Below are 14,326 nucleotides of genomic sequence, written 5' to 3' on the forward strand. Positions count from 1 at the left end.
CAATTGTTGCATCATTGCTCTTAAGTCTTATTCTTGGCCTTGGTTAGTCTGAAACCCTTGTGGGAGACACAACTGAGGCTGGAACACTTGATGTTGTTGTTTGGGGATGTAGTTTTGTTGCTGTTGAGGCTGTTGAGGTGGATAGACTTGATCTTGAAGATTAGCCACATTGGTACTCCTATAAGAGAGATTGTTGTTCTTGAAACCTCCTTGGTTGTAGCCTTTGAATCCTCCCTGATTTTGCATGTAGCATAACTCAGCAAACTCAGTCTCCCCCTCTTGAACTGGAACCTCTTCTTCACCAATGAAGTGAATAGACTTTTGTTGGCTAAGAAGGATCTTGTCAAGCTTCTCATTGACCATCTTCAAGTCCTTCTTGTACTTGTCCTCTTGATCAGTTGAGGAACTCCTTATGGTTCTGTCATAGTCCTCATTATAGTTGCCATCTGACTGAGCAAGATTCTCAACTAATTCCCAGCCTTCTTCCACATTCTTGTTTAGGAAGCTGCCATTAGAAGCTGTGTCAAAAAGCATCCTTATCTTGGGAAGCACTCCTATATACAATGTACTCAAGAGTGGCTCATTGCTGAAGCCATGATGAGGACATTGAGTCTGAAATCCTTTGAATCTCTCCCTTGCTTCACAAAAGCTTTCATTTTTTCTTTGAGCAAACCCATAAATCTCATTCCTCAACCTAGCAGTCCTTGCATTGGAGAAGAATTTGGCTAAGAAAGCCTTCTTGCAAGCATCCCATGTGGTTATTGCTCCAGTAGGAAGAGTCTTCTCCCAAAGGTGTGCCTTATCTCCAAGTGAGAATGGGAAGAGCCTCAACTTGAATCCATCTTCACTCACTCCATTGATCTTTGTAAGACCACAGATTCTGTCAAACTCATCAAGGTGATCTAGTGGATCCTCCATTGGCAACCCATGGAACTTGTTAGCTTGAATCATGGAGATCAATCCACTCTTGATCTCAAAGTTGTTGTTTGGCACTGTTGGAGACACAATACCAGCCCTTTGGTTGTGGGTGTTGGGTGCATCTCCAGCACCAATGTGCCTAGGTCTCTGCTCATGGTTAGCTTGTTGCTCCATGATCACTGAATCCTCTTGCTGAACTTGAACTACCCTTCTTCTCTGATTTCCCAAACCCTTTTGCTTCCTATGTATGTTGTCAATAGGCCTTTGAAGATTATCTTTCCCCTTAGACCTTGTGTGCATCAACAAACACGAGTACAGACTCGAACAGGTTCACAATTGAGCTCAGGCTCGTCTGGGGGGTCAAGTCGACTGGGAAGTGGTGTCCAAATAGAGACCTTCTGACTCGATCAAGTGCTCGATCACTGCTCGGTCGAGTGGTGGTCGAGTGACTGGTCGAGTGGTACCTGAAATGGAACTTCAACCCAGCAACAGAAGATTCAAGTGTATAAACAAACTTAATCTTAGACTAATATGGATCCTAAATGTCATAAAAACACACTCAAATGGGCAACAGCGCCAAATTGAAACAAGGTTTATATGGTGGTGAATGATGAATGTATGCAATGGTGAGATATGAATGGAATGATGGATGGGTGTTTCAATTCCCCTTATGCTGTTGCAGTATAAGAGGTATCAATCCTAAATGAGTGTTTGTGAACAATTAAGATATGCATATGAATCTAAGTTAAGACAAATGTAAAGATTGCTTGTCACTAACAATCCTAAGATGGAAATGTAAAGATGCAGAAAGTAAACAACAAGAACTAAGAACTAAATGCAAATGAAACTGAATGATTGCAACAGTAATGAAGCTAGAACAGAAATAGAAACTACTACTAATGAACTAATGCAAGACAATCCATGAACTGAAAACTAAATGTATGCAACTGGAATGAAACAGGAATGAAACAGGACAATCACAAATCATAAACCAGAGTTCTGGGGATGAACTCGAGCAAGCACTCGACCGAGTGTAGGTCGAGTGGGAGGTCGAGATGGTTAAATCCGGGAAAACAGAGCAACACAATAAAAACAGAGCAATGCAAATACGAATCAAACAACAAGCTAGCAACAGGATTAAGACTTAGATATCAATAAACAAAGAAGGTCCTGAGGATGGATTCATGGGATGAACTAATCATTGTGGTTATCTAACTTGGTCAACAAATGAGCTAACCTCTAGACATATAAATCTAAGACAAGTTTCTTCCACTCTCATGGCAAGAAACAATCAAACCTATGCATTTCTAGACTTGTTCTCACACAGTAAAGAATCTACACAAGCAGGCATTAAGCAATACATCTCAAACCAAACAAGACCTCTAATCTTTTAGCAAGCCTAATGGTAAGCTCTAGATCTAGCCTTATCTATGCTTCTTAAACTTTGGTGTGATGCTAAGAAGCTTGAAATCAGATCCTAACCTCTCAGTTCAGGATCAGCATTAAGAACATCTAGCCTAGAAGAGATCTACAACAATCAAGCTTGACCAAATCACACAAACCATAAGATCAATCCATCCTAACCCATCCTCAAGATCCTAAGTAAACTACTCACAATAATACATGATGAACAAAGTCAAAAACCCAGAAAATATTGAAACTTGCATTATCAGAAAGATGAAACAAAGATCTTCAATATTGATGAAAGGATCAAACTCAAATTCTCAATATTAAGAGAGTTATGAAACCAACAATATTGAGGAATTTAGTAATTTTCAAGTACAAGATCTAAGAAAAATAAAGTGCAAAAAGAATAATTCCCAAAAGGGTAAAAACTAGGTTTAGAGAATATCTAAAAAGCTGGACTCTTTTGGTGGCTGCAGGTACAAGGCTTTATATAGGAGGGGAGTGGAAGCCCTAAAAATACAAAAAGTCAAAGTAGTCAACGGCTCGGTCAACTCGACCAGTGCTCGGTCGAGTGGCTGGTCGAGCTGGCTTCTCTCGTGCAATCTCCACTCGGTCGAGTCCTCCTCAGCCCAAGGTCGAGTGTCTGGTCAAGTGTGCGGTCGAGTTGGACTCTGGACCTTGGTTCTTCAGCCTTAACTCCCTTGTTTCCTCCTCATGATTGCTTCACATCTCTTCTCCATTGCTTCCATTCTCCTTAAGCTCCAAAATCACCTGTTTATGCATGAAAAGGGCAAATGCAATGCAACTAAACTCTAATGCATGATTAGTGCTAAAGCTATACAATAATTGCCTAAATGGATAGCAAAAGATGCAAAAGATGTGAATATACTAAGGGAAAACAAGGTAAAATATATGAACATCATTAATCCAATGCAACTAACTAATTATAAGAGTTTGAGATAGATGTGGATAGTTTAAAAGCCACTTATACCCATTTTGTCCCAAAACAAGCTAAAACCAAAAAAACATTGCTTAGAAGCACTAAACAGCTTTGTTAGTGTTTCTGGGGTTAAAATGTGTCTTAATCGAATGCAACTAACTAATTATAAGAGTTTGAGATAGATGTGGATAGTTTAAAAGCCACTTATACCCATTTTGTCCCAAAACAGGCTAAAACCAAGAAAACATTCCTTAGAAGCTGTAAATAGCTATGTTAGTGATTGTGGGGTTAAAATAAGTCTTAATCCAATGCAGCTGACTAGTTATAAGAGTTTGAGATGGATGTGGAGAGTTTAAAAGCCACTTATACCCATTTTGTCACAAAACAGGCTAGAACCAAGAAAACATTGCTTAGAAGCACCAAACAGCTTTGTTAGTGTTTCTGGGGTTAAAATGTGTCTTAATCCAATACAACTAACTCATTATAAGAGTTTGAGATGGATGTGGAGAGTTTAAAAGCCACTTATACCCATTTTGTCACAAAACAGGCTAAAACCAAGAAAACATTGCTTAGAAGCTGTAAACAGCTATGTTAGTGTTTATGGGGTTAAAATGTGTCTTAATCCAATGCAGCTGACTAGTTATAAGAGTTTGAGATGGATGTGGAGAGTTTAAAAGCCACTTATACCCATTATGTCCCAAAACAGGCTAAAACCAAGAAAACATTGCTTAGAAGCTGTAAACAGCTATGTTAGTGTTTTTGGGGTTAAAATGTGTCTTAATCCAATGCAAATGACTAATTATAAGAGTTTGAGATTGATGTGGAGAGTTTAAAAGCCACTTATACCCACTTTGTCCCAAAACAGGCTAAAACCAAGAAAACATTGCTTAGAAGCACCAAACAGCTTTGTTAGTGTTTCTAGGGTTAAAATGTGTCTTAATCCAATGCAATGCAACTAAACTCTAATGCATGATTAGTGCTAAAGCTACACAATAATGGCCTAAATGGATAGCAAAAGATGTGAATAAACTAAGGGAAAACAAGGTAAAATATATGAACATCAACACCCCCAAACTTAGTCTTTGCTTGCCCTCAAGCAAATAAGCAAAACATAAGAAGGTAAGTGAGGTTTGAAAGTGGGATATCAGCTCCTAAAGCTTGCAAATAGACCATCTAGAATCAATGTCCAAGTTACTAATACTATGATGCAAGTTGAATGAGCTGGAATTAAAGACTTTAGACAAGCACATCACAACCTTTATTGATTTGAGTCTTAGATATCCACATGCATTCAAATCAACCATCTCCTTTAACATTCATTAAGCAAGAACATGAATCAGTTTTATGCAAAGTTTAAACTCATTTGGCTTAGTAATAAAGGGTTTTGAGACAATGATGGTCTCTTTTTAGAGTAGGGCTTATCAACGTCAAGGTTCTCTCATGAAAATGGATTGAGCTTTAGAAGAATGCTAAAGGTAAGAACACTTAGACACATACAAGAACAAAACCTTGTCTTCCCATAGGCACCCAAAGTGTTTATCCTAGCAATCTAAACCCAAATGATCCTAGTGCTATACTTCTTCTTTTCTCTTTAACACTTTTCTCTTTTGGTTTTCAAGTCTTAGGAGATGTTTTCTTATTTGATCTTTCTAGTGGGATGGGGGATTCTTACTTACTTTGCTATGGTTCTCTTTTCTTCTTATTCTTAAGACATATAAGCATTTTGCTAAATTTTTCTTTTCTTTCTTTTCTTTTCCTTAACTAGAACTATCTTAAACAACATTTTACTTCCCATCCTTTCACTAGACTTTGCTTAAACACAATCTCCTCTTAAGGACTCTACCCTTTTTTTTTTTTCTCTTTTCTTTCTTTTCTTTCTATAACAGCCAAGTCCCAAACCCAACAAGTGAACCACCTAGTCCTATCTAGTTTGAAAAATGCAAACTAGAACTACACAAGGTCTTACTCTTGTCAGTTCAAACCTAACACTTTATACCAAGCTCAATCCCAAAAATAGGCCTCACACACTCAAGAATCAACAAGGCTTGAAAGAAGGTTTGGTTTAGGGGTAGGAGAACTGATCTTAATGATTTAATCAGCTACTTGGATCAACAAGAGTGGTAAAAAGGAGAAAGATAATCCAAATATGTATATGGTATCCATGAGTTTAAAACAATGCACACATTGATAATTATAAGTCAATATTAGGTTCTTATAAATAGGAAATGGTTTCAAATCTCAACATGCTTCAACTTAGACCAAATGCAATGCAAGAATTCAAAGCTTGGTTCAATCTTGTTCTTCTAACTATTCAACTAGCATCAAAGTACTATTAACTTGGGCATTGATCCTAGTCTAGTGAATAAGCTAGCTAACAAGACAAACTCATCATAGATCCCTAATGCAAATATTATACAATCCTACATGAAACATGCTAAACAAGATCCTAATATGCAATGCAAACTACATGAACACTCTTTTTTTATGAAGATTTTTTCAAAATTTTTCAAATTTTTATGGTTTTTCTATGCCTTAGATGCTTATGCAAGTGCTAACATGATGATGATAAAAATTTGAAATAAGAACACAAAACACAACATCAAATGCTATCTCAAACCCTCCCCCAAAATTAAATCACACAGTCCTCTGTGTGAAAGAAATTTGATTGAGGATTCAAGATTAAAAAACAAAACAAAACACAACATCAAATGCAATGATATTTACAAGTGAAGGTGATAGTGGTACCTTAGGGGTTGTGGAAGAAGTTGTCCACATCCATCTGCATGCTGTCATAGGAGTAGTTGGGGTCTTGTTGGTGGCTTGGAGATGGACTTTGGGGCAGCTCGATGACGGTGATCGACCGTGACTCGGTCGAGTGCGTGTCCGAGTGGGGGGTCGAGCTGGACCGCGGGTCTCAAAATGTTGAGCCTGCTGCTGGTAGAACTTCTGGTAGAGAGCTGGATCCATGTAGTATTGAGGTGGGATGGGAGGGTAACTTGGATAACCTGGATAAGCAGCTGGAGGTGGGACGCCATAGGGTGATCTGGGCTGGTACTCGGCCGAGTGCATTGGAGGTGCTCGGTCGAGTGGGTGCTCGAGTGACCCGGTCGAGTGCCTCGAAGATTGATGTTCTCGGGTACTTGAGCTCCTCTTCCTCTGATTTGGCTCATACATTGAAGCCCTAGCTGGTTCCACATGATTCGCAACCCTTGAAAGTGCTCTAGTTGAGCTACTTCTCCTCAAAGGGCTTGAATGGCTAGGAGATGAGTTTCCACTCTTCAGCTCAGCAATCTCCTTCTTTAAGCCCTTGATAGACTTAGCCATGTTGGTCACCTTCTTCTTCAGCTTATCAAACCTCTTCCCATGCCACTTGCCCCACTTTTGCAAAAGAGTTAACCTCTTGGCATTCTCCCTCACTCCTCTACAATCTCTTGGTTTGGGCTCATAATCTTCAAAGTACAACTGCTCCTCTCCATCAGCTACTTGTGCATTCCCAGCTTCCTCAACTCTATGTTGAACCACTCCATTAAACCAATGCTCCTCAGCTGGCCAAAATTCAATGTTGGCTCCCTCTTGAATGGTGAGCTCTTGGTTAGGCAATATGAATTGCTTTTTCCCAAGTGTTGGAAGCTCAAAGTTGAAGATGTGGTTTCCTTGATGCATCTCCTTGGCTAGTATGAGAGTAGAAGTGAGGTAGGTTGAGTCAACCTATTATATCATGGTTTTTGTAGTTTTTAACCATGATATAAGGAGTATTTTAGAGTCTTTTGATTTGTTTCTAGATTGTTTTTGAGTCTTTACAGGTTTTTAGCATTAAATGAGCAAAGTGGAGCAATTTGGATCAGTTTGGAGCAATAATCCGCAAGAAATCAACTTGGAATCGATCAGAGGAGATGGTGTCGATCGACACTGCCTTAGCATCGATCGACACCCAGTCCAAACCGATGAGAGAGCCAAATTTGGAAGTTTTACAAAGTTGCCCAAAGTTTTCCATATTTGCCAGACTAGTCCCTGACGTGTTTTAGGACATATATATATATATATATATTTTAGGTTTTCCAAACCCTTACGTGATTTTCTATCAAGTTTTATTTTTCCTGCAACCCTGAGAGATTTTTGAGAGCTTTGGAGAGAGAGATCAGATCTGCTTTGTAGAGAAGAATTCTTGAACTCCTTCTTACTCTTTTTAATTTCAATTGCTTATTATTCAGAAAGATGTTTTGTTCTTCAATGATTATGTCTGAGTAGTTTGCTTGTTAGGTTTAGGGTTTTTCACAGAGATTTTATGAATTATTAGATCTGTTTATTTAGGATTCTTTATCTATCTAGATCTTCATCTTAGGTTGTTCTTCATATTAATCCTTGATTGGCCATCTAGAATTAATACTTTAGGAAAATAAATTGATATGAGAATATAATTGATTTTCCTGATAAAACCTTTTGATGAGCAAAATTATTTCTTGCAAAGAGATTTGATTAAGTGATTTTGTGAACAATCTAAACCTGATTTTATTGCTGATTTTTAACCTAGAATTTTACGAAGAGATTTGGATTTTCTGGTTTTAAATTTAGATATTATTTGCAGTGAGAACTGATTTAATTTACAAAAGTGTTTAGAGTTCTAGATCTGTTCTTAATTGTTTGAATCCTAATTTATTGATTTATTTAATACTTCATAATTTTCTGAGAAATTCCCTAGGCCTAGCTTTTTGATCTTCTGAATTTACAACAGTTCTATTTAATACTTTGCATGCCTTTTATTTTAATTCAATTTAATTTGTTTAGCATAATTGAAAAACTCTATAATTTATTGTGTAGTCTTGAGTCCTTGTGGGATTCGACCCCTAAGTACTGCATTGACCTCTTAATTTGAGAGAGTAGCTCTAGGGTTTAATTTGAGCTTATCAAATTTTGGCGTCGTTGCCGGGGGACTCTTTGATCTACCATTAGATTTGAGTTTTAGATTTTGTCTAAATTTTTCTTTTTATTTTCAAACTAACACGCTTTTGTTTTCTTCTCTCTGGTGTGTTTCAGGTGTATGTCTGATAAGCCTAACACAAGGAGCAACAAGACTGGTCCAATTCTGAAGCTTTCAAACCAAGAGTTGGGAAAACTTGAGCGTGAGAACAGAAAAGCAGCCAAATCTCTGAAGATGGTTAATACGATCATTCTGATGCGTGATGAGGCTGGTGTTTTGAGGGATCAAGAGCTTGATGCTGAAGGAAACGTGATTCCTGAACCTGTTGTCAACGAGCAGGCTGTCGTGAATCAACAAGCTGGTGTCGTTGATGATCCAAACCTCGGTGTCGATCGACACCAACCAGGTGGCATCGATCGACACCCACCTGCAGACGTGCGTGGAGCTGCCAACCACGTACAGAACCCAGTTCGACGACAGGAGAACACCCGGGATCTGATCAGGACCATTGCTGACTACAACCGGGCTGATCTTGTGTATGAGAACCGGTCTGCTATTGTTCCTCCACCATTCCAGAGGAATGACTTTGAGCTGAAGCCTGCTTACTTCCAACTGTTTGGACAGAGACTTTTCTCTGCTTTGCCCAATGAGAAGCCTCTGGACCATATTGAGCATTTTGAGGATCTTGTGACCAGTATCAAGGCTAATGGAGTGACTGAGGACTTCATATTCTGCAAACTCTTCCCTTACTCACTTGCAGGAGAAGCATCTCAGTGGTTGAAACAGCTGCCTGCTGGATCATTGACAAACTGGCATGATGTCAAGGTGGCCTTCCTCAACTACTTCTATGATGATGCAATGTCAGATGAGTTGAGAATCAAGCTGTCTTCTTTCAAGCAAAGACCAGATGAAGCTTTCAAAGCAGCTTGGATGAGATTTAAGGCTTACCAAAAGGGACTGTCCACACCATGGTTTCTCAAGGGTTCAATTGCTAAGTATCTTCTTCAGAGGGTGTGACTGGAGTATCAGTTAGCTTTAGATGCTGCAAGTCATGGGAATTTCAAGACAAGACTTCCAGAAGATGCTGAATTGTTGATTGTGAACTTAGCTGCCAGCAATAGTACTAAGAGAGCAGATGCTGAAAGGAAGAGATTACATGGAGGATATGATTCAAACCAGCTAGCTTCTGTTAATGCTAAGCTTGATTCAGTGCATAATCTCCTTGTGGGCAAGAAGTCAGTTCACTTTTCTGCTAAAATTGAGACATTTGAGCCACAACCTGAGACAAGGAATGAAGAAGCAGATGTCAACTTTGTCTATGGAAATCAGGGTCAGAGATTCAGTAATCAGCAAGGCAACAAGCCTTACAGTGGGAACTCTTCAGGCTACACTTCCAAGCCTGAGTATCAGCAGCAACAACAGAACAATGGCTATACAAGGACCTATGGGAATTCATCTTATCAGTCTCCACCTCCTAAGAATTCTTCAGAGAGTAGAATGGAAGCCATGCTTGAGCAGCTTTTGCAAGGACAGGAGCAATTGACAGTGACATTCAATGGAAAGATTGACAATGTCTACATTGAGCTGAATGGGAAGATAGAAGCATTGAATGTTCATGTTAAGAAGCTGAAGGTTCAAGTTGCACAGACTGCTGGGTCTGTAAAACGGCAAGAGAATTATCTTCCAGCAAGAACTGAGTCAAACCCTAGACATGCTTGCAATGCAATATCAGAGAGAGATGAAGATGATGGTGAAATTTTTTCTGCAGAACAAGGAGAAAAATCGGCCAATCTCTCGGTTTCAGATGATGGCATCGATCGACACCACCTGGGTGTCGATCGACACTCATCTCAGACGAACCCAGAAGCTGCAAAATCTCAGGTTCCAACAGTTGAGAGGGTCTACAAGCCTAAGGTTCCTTTTCCCAAGCCAAGAAAGTCTAAGCATGAGATGGAGGAAGCTAGATGCAAGGCAATGATGGATAAGGTGATGATTGAGATGCCATTGATTGATGCAGTGAAGCTTTCACCACCACTTAAGCGCTATGTCAAGAGAATGGTATCAAATGGTTTGAGCCCTGAGGAAGGAGCACTGCTTACTAAGGATGTCAGTGCGATTCTGTTGAACCAGCCTGTTCAGAGGAAGAAGGAGAGAAAGCAGGAAGTGGTTGTCTCTAAGGAAGTGAGTGAAATCATTCAATGTAGGACTGCTAAGAAGTTACCAGATCCTGGAAGCTTTGTACTTGATTGCTCAATCTCAGCAGGAAGGTTTTCACACTCACTTTGTGACCTTGGCTCTAGCATCAACTTAATGCCACATTCTGTTGCTGTGAGACTTGGTATGACAGAATTCAAGCCAACTCAGATTTCTCTAATCCTAGCTGATCGCTCCCGAAGAACTCCTGAAGGTGTTTTAGAGGATATTCCAGTTAAGCTTGGCAACTTCATGATTTCCACTGACTTTGTGGTGCTGAAGTATGATCAAGAGCCTAAAGATCCTCTCATCTTAGGAAGATCTTTCTTGGCTACAGCTGGTGCCATCATAGATGTGCAGAAGGGACACATAACACTGAATGTGGATGGATTGAGTATGCATTTCGAGATGGATAAGCTGAGGAGGGCTCCTACTATTGATGGACAGACTTTTTCTGTTGAAAAAGTTTCTGCAACACGAGCATCAGGCTCAGTGTCGATCGATGCTACCAAGAGGGTATCGATCGACACCCCTCCACGACTGCGACAAAGCTTGTCCAAAACTGATGCTCCAAGTCAGAAACCTGTTCCCAGACAGAAGTGTCATCAATCCCACACTCCAGAGTCCTCAGGTAAGGCCAAGGTATGCATCTTCTTCTCCTAAACTTCCTCCTATCATCAACAAAAATTTCAAAGAGATAAAAACTGTTTTGCAGTTAACCAAGCCACGAGATTATCGTAGAGTGGTTGTTTCTTCTGTTGATGATTTTGCAGGACAGAAAAGAAAACCTCCCATACCTAAGTCCCGCCCTGGTCCTGTTCCTAACATCCTTGGCAGACCTCATGCACCTACAGCTTATACACCACCTTGGATGAAGAGGCATTCACAGCCACGTTCTGATCCACCAGGTTCCTGAGCTCCAATATAGTCAAGCTAATGACTGAAAACAAGCGCTTAGTGGGAGGCAACCCACTGGTAGGTTTTTCTTTTTGTTTTGATTTTGATTTTTGTTTATTTTATTTCTATTTTTGCTTTCCTCTTACTTGATAACACTGGGGACAGTGTTGTTTAAGTCTGGGGGAGGTTAGTTACTAACTATGTTTTCTGTTTTTGAGTTTCAGTTGTGTCAGTCAAAACCATAAAGTTTGAGTCAAATTTTTCAAAAATTTTCTTTTTGTCTTTGGGAATTATGATCTTGATTAATGATTTCTCTTATTTGGCTAACACTCTAATGATTATTTGTTTATGCTTGATCTCAGAACTGAAGCTTAGAAAGACTATGAGCCTTATCAACAATCCTGAAAGCCCTTATTCGATGGATATCTGATTGATCTAACGTTGTCTCAACTTTTATTAGGATTTTAACCGGACTTAATCTCTTACTTTGGGGTTGGAAATCAGTGGACTAGACTTCTTCTTCAGGCCATACAAGACAGTGCAATTTTTCAAAGTATGTCTCCCCTCTCTCTTCTCTTCAGTGTTTAAAAAAAAAAAACAAAAAAGATGAGATGATTTTGATCAGTTTAGAGAGGTAGGTAAATTACCAGTGACCTCATTATTCTACTCTTGAGTCAAATGATCACACAAAGCTTGGAAGCGAGGGGTAGGTAAATTACCGATGACCCCGGTATTTGCTTACACCTTTGATTTAGAAAAAAAAGAAGAAAAAAATAATGGAAGTGAGAACAGGGAGAGGAAAGGAGATATAAGAAGAATATCTTGGCCTGAAAAGAGTCCATATGCCACTGTTCGATACACCCAAGGTAAGAACTCACCTGTACTTGCTTTAATTTATATAATGAGATGACAATGGAGATTTCAGAGATTCTAAAGGATTGTGGGATTTGAGTAAGGAATGTTGATGATTATCATGGTTGAGTATAAGAAGTAAGTTCTTGAGTCAGGTAAATGAAGAGTGCGAATAAGAATCATTATGCAATTGAGTGAGTTCCCTGTTTTCAAACCTCTTTCACATGTCTAAGCTTATGTTTTGCTTGAAGGCAAGCAAAGGCTAAGTCTGGGGGAGTTGATATATCATGGTTTTTGTGGTTTTTAACCATGATATAAGGAGTCTTTTAGAGTCTTTTGATTTGTTTCTAGATTGTTTTTGAGTCTTTACAGGTTTTTAGCATGGAAGGAGCAAAGTGGAGCAATTTGGATCAGTTTGGAGCAATAATCCGCAAGAAATCAACTTGGAATCGATCAGAGGAGATGGTGTCGATCGACACTGCCTTAGCATCGATCGACACCCAGTCCAAACCGATGAGAGAGCCAAATTTGGAAGTTTTACAAAGTTGCCCATAGTTTTCCATATTTGCAAGACTAGTCCCTGACGTGTTTTAGGACATATATATATATTTTTTAGGTTTTCCAAACCCTTAAGTTATTTTCTATCAAGTTTTATTTTTCCTGCAACCCTGAGAGATTTTTGAGAGCTTTGGAGAGAGAGATCAGATCTGCTTTGTAGAGAAGAATTCTTGAACTCCTTCTTACTCTTTTTAATTTCAATTGCTTATTATTCAGAAAGATGTTTTGTTCTTCAATGATTATGTCTGAGTAGTTTGCTTGTTAGGTTTAGGGTTTTTCCCAGAGATTTTATGATATATTAGATCTGTTTATTTAGGATTCTTTATCTATCTAGATCTTCATCTTAGGTTGTTCTTCATATTAATCCTTGATTGGCCATCTAGAATTAATACTTTAGGAAAATAAATTGATATGAGAATATAATTGATTTTCCTGATAAAACCTTTTGATGAGCAAAATTATTTCTTGCAAAGAGATTTGATTAAGTGATTTTGTGAACAATCTAAACCTGATTTTATTGCTGATTTTTAACCTAGAATTTTACAAAGAGATTTGGATTTTCTGGTTTTAAATTTAAATATTATTTGCAGTGAGAACTGATTTAATTTACAAAAGTGTTTAGAGTTCTAGATCTGTTCTTAATTGTTTGAATTCTAATTTATTGATTTATTTAATATTTCACAATTTTCTGAGAAATTCCCTAGGCCTAGCTTTTTGATCTTCTGAATTTACAACAGTTTTATTTAATACTTTGCATGCCTTTTATTTTAATTCAATTTAATTTGTTTAGCATAATTGAAAAACTCTATAATTTATTGTGTAGTCTTGAGTCCTTGTGGAATTCGACCCCTAAGTACTGCATTGACCTCTTAATTTGAGAGAGTAGCTCAAGGGTTTAATTTGAGCTTATCACAACCCATCTTGGTGAGACTCTTTCTCCTCTAAGTGGAACTCTAGCAGCTTGAAGGATTGGAGTGATGATGCCTCCAATGGTAAGTGCTCCTCTTGACCCTTTGTTCTCCAACTTTCCTACCCAACTTCTCAATTGAATCATGTGGTCAATGAGCACCATTCCTAGGTCAGTCTCCACTGTGCTCCCAAGGATGATGGTACCATTCCTTGCTTGAAAAATCACTTCATTAAGAGCCAAGTCAATCATCTTTAGCTCTCCCTCATTGATGTTCCCAGTTTCCTTCCTTGCAAAGAAGGTGTTGGCAAGAGCTTTGTGGAAGTACCTTAGGACAGGGCTTCTTATCCTTGAGCTCTTGGAGTTGGAGGATGAGTAGAGCTTTTTGTCTCCAATGGTTTCCCACATAGCATACAACTCTTCTCTTGGAACCATCAAATTCCTATTGCTCCCAACCTCAAATCCAAACACATTTGCTATCTCTTTCATTGAAAGCTCATGCTTCTTCCCTTTGATAGTAAAGGAGATGTGACGAGCTCCAAATTCAGCATTCTTCCTTGCATATGTGTGCAGCTTGACAGTGGCTAGGAACTCACAGCTTTCCTCCTTGTAGCCCTCCATGCAAAGCCCCATGAACTTTGTGAGATTGCTCTTCTCAAAGAGATATTCCACATCCTCATCAATGGCAAGCTTCTCCATGGTCTCCTTGTGAGGATATCTAGTTCTCAGGAACTCC

The 14,326-nt window shown here is 38.9% G+C and overlaps 1 non-coding gene across 1 annotated transcript; it reads left to right on the plus strand.

Annotated features, from left to right (window-relative positions):
• The first annotated feature begins 589 nt into the window (after positions 1-589).
• LOC147926908 (small nucleolar RNA R71) lies at positions 590-696 on the plus strand. The gene has a single exon (XR_015583126.1). It is a non-coding gene; the product is annotated as a small nucleolar RNA R71 (small nucleolar RNA).
• Positions 697-14,326: the final 13,630 nt, after the last annotated feature.

Source organism: Camelina sativa, chromosome 15 (assembly GCF_030686135.1).
Source record: "Camelina sativa cultivar CO46 ecotype springtype chromosome 15, ASM3068613v1".
NCBI lineage: Eukaryota > Viridiplantae > Streptophyta > Magnoliopsida > Brassicales > Brassicaceae > Camelina > Camelina sativa.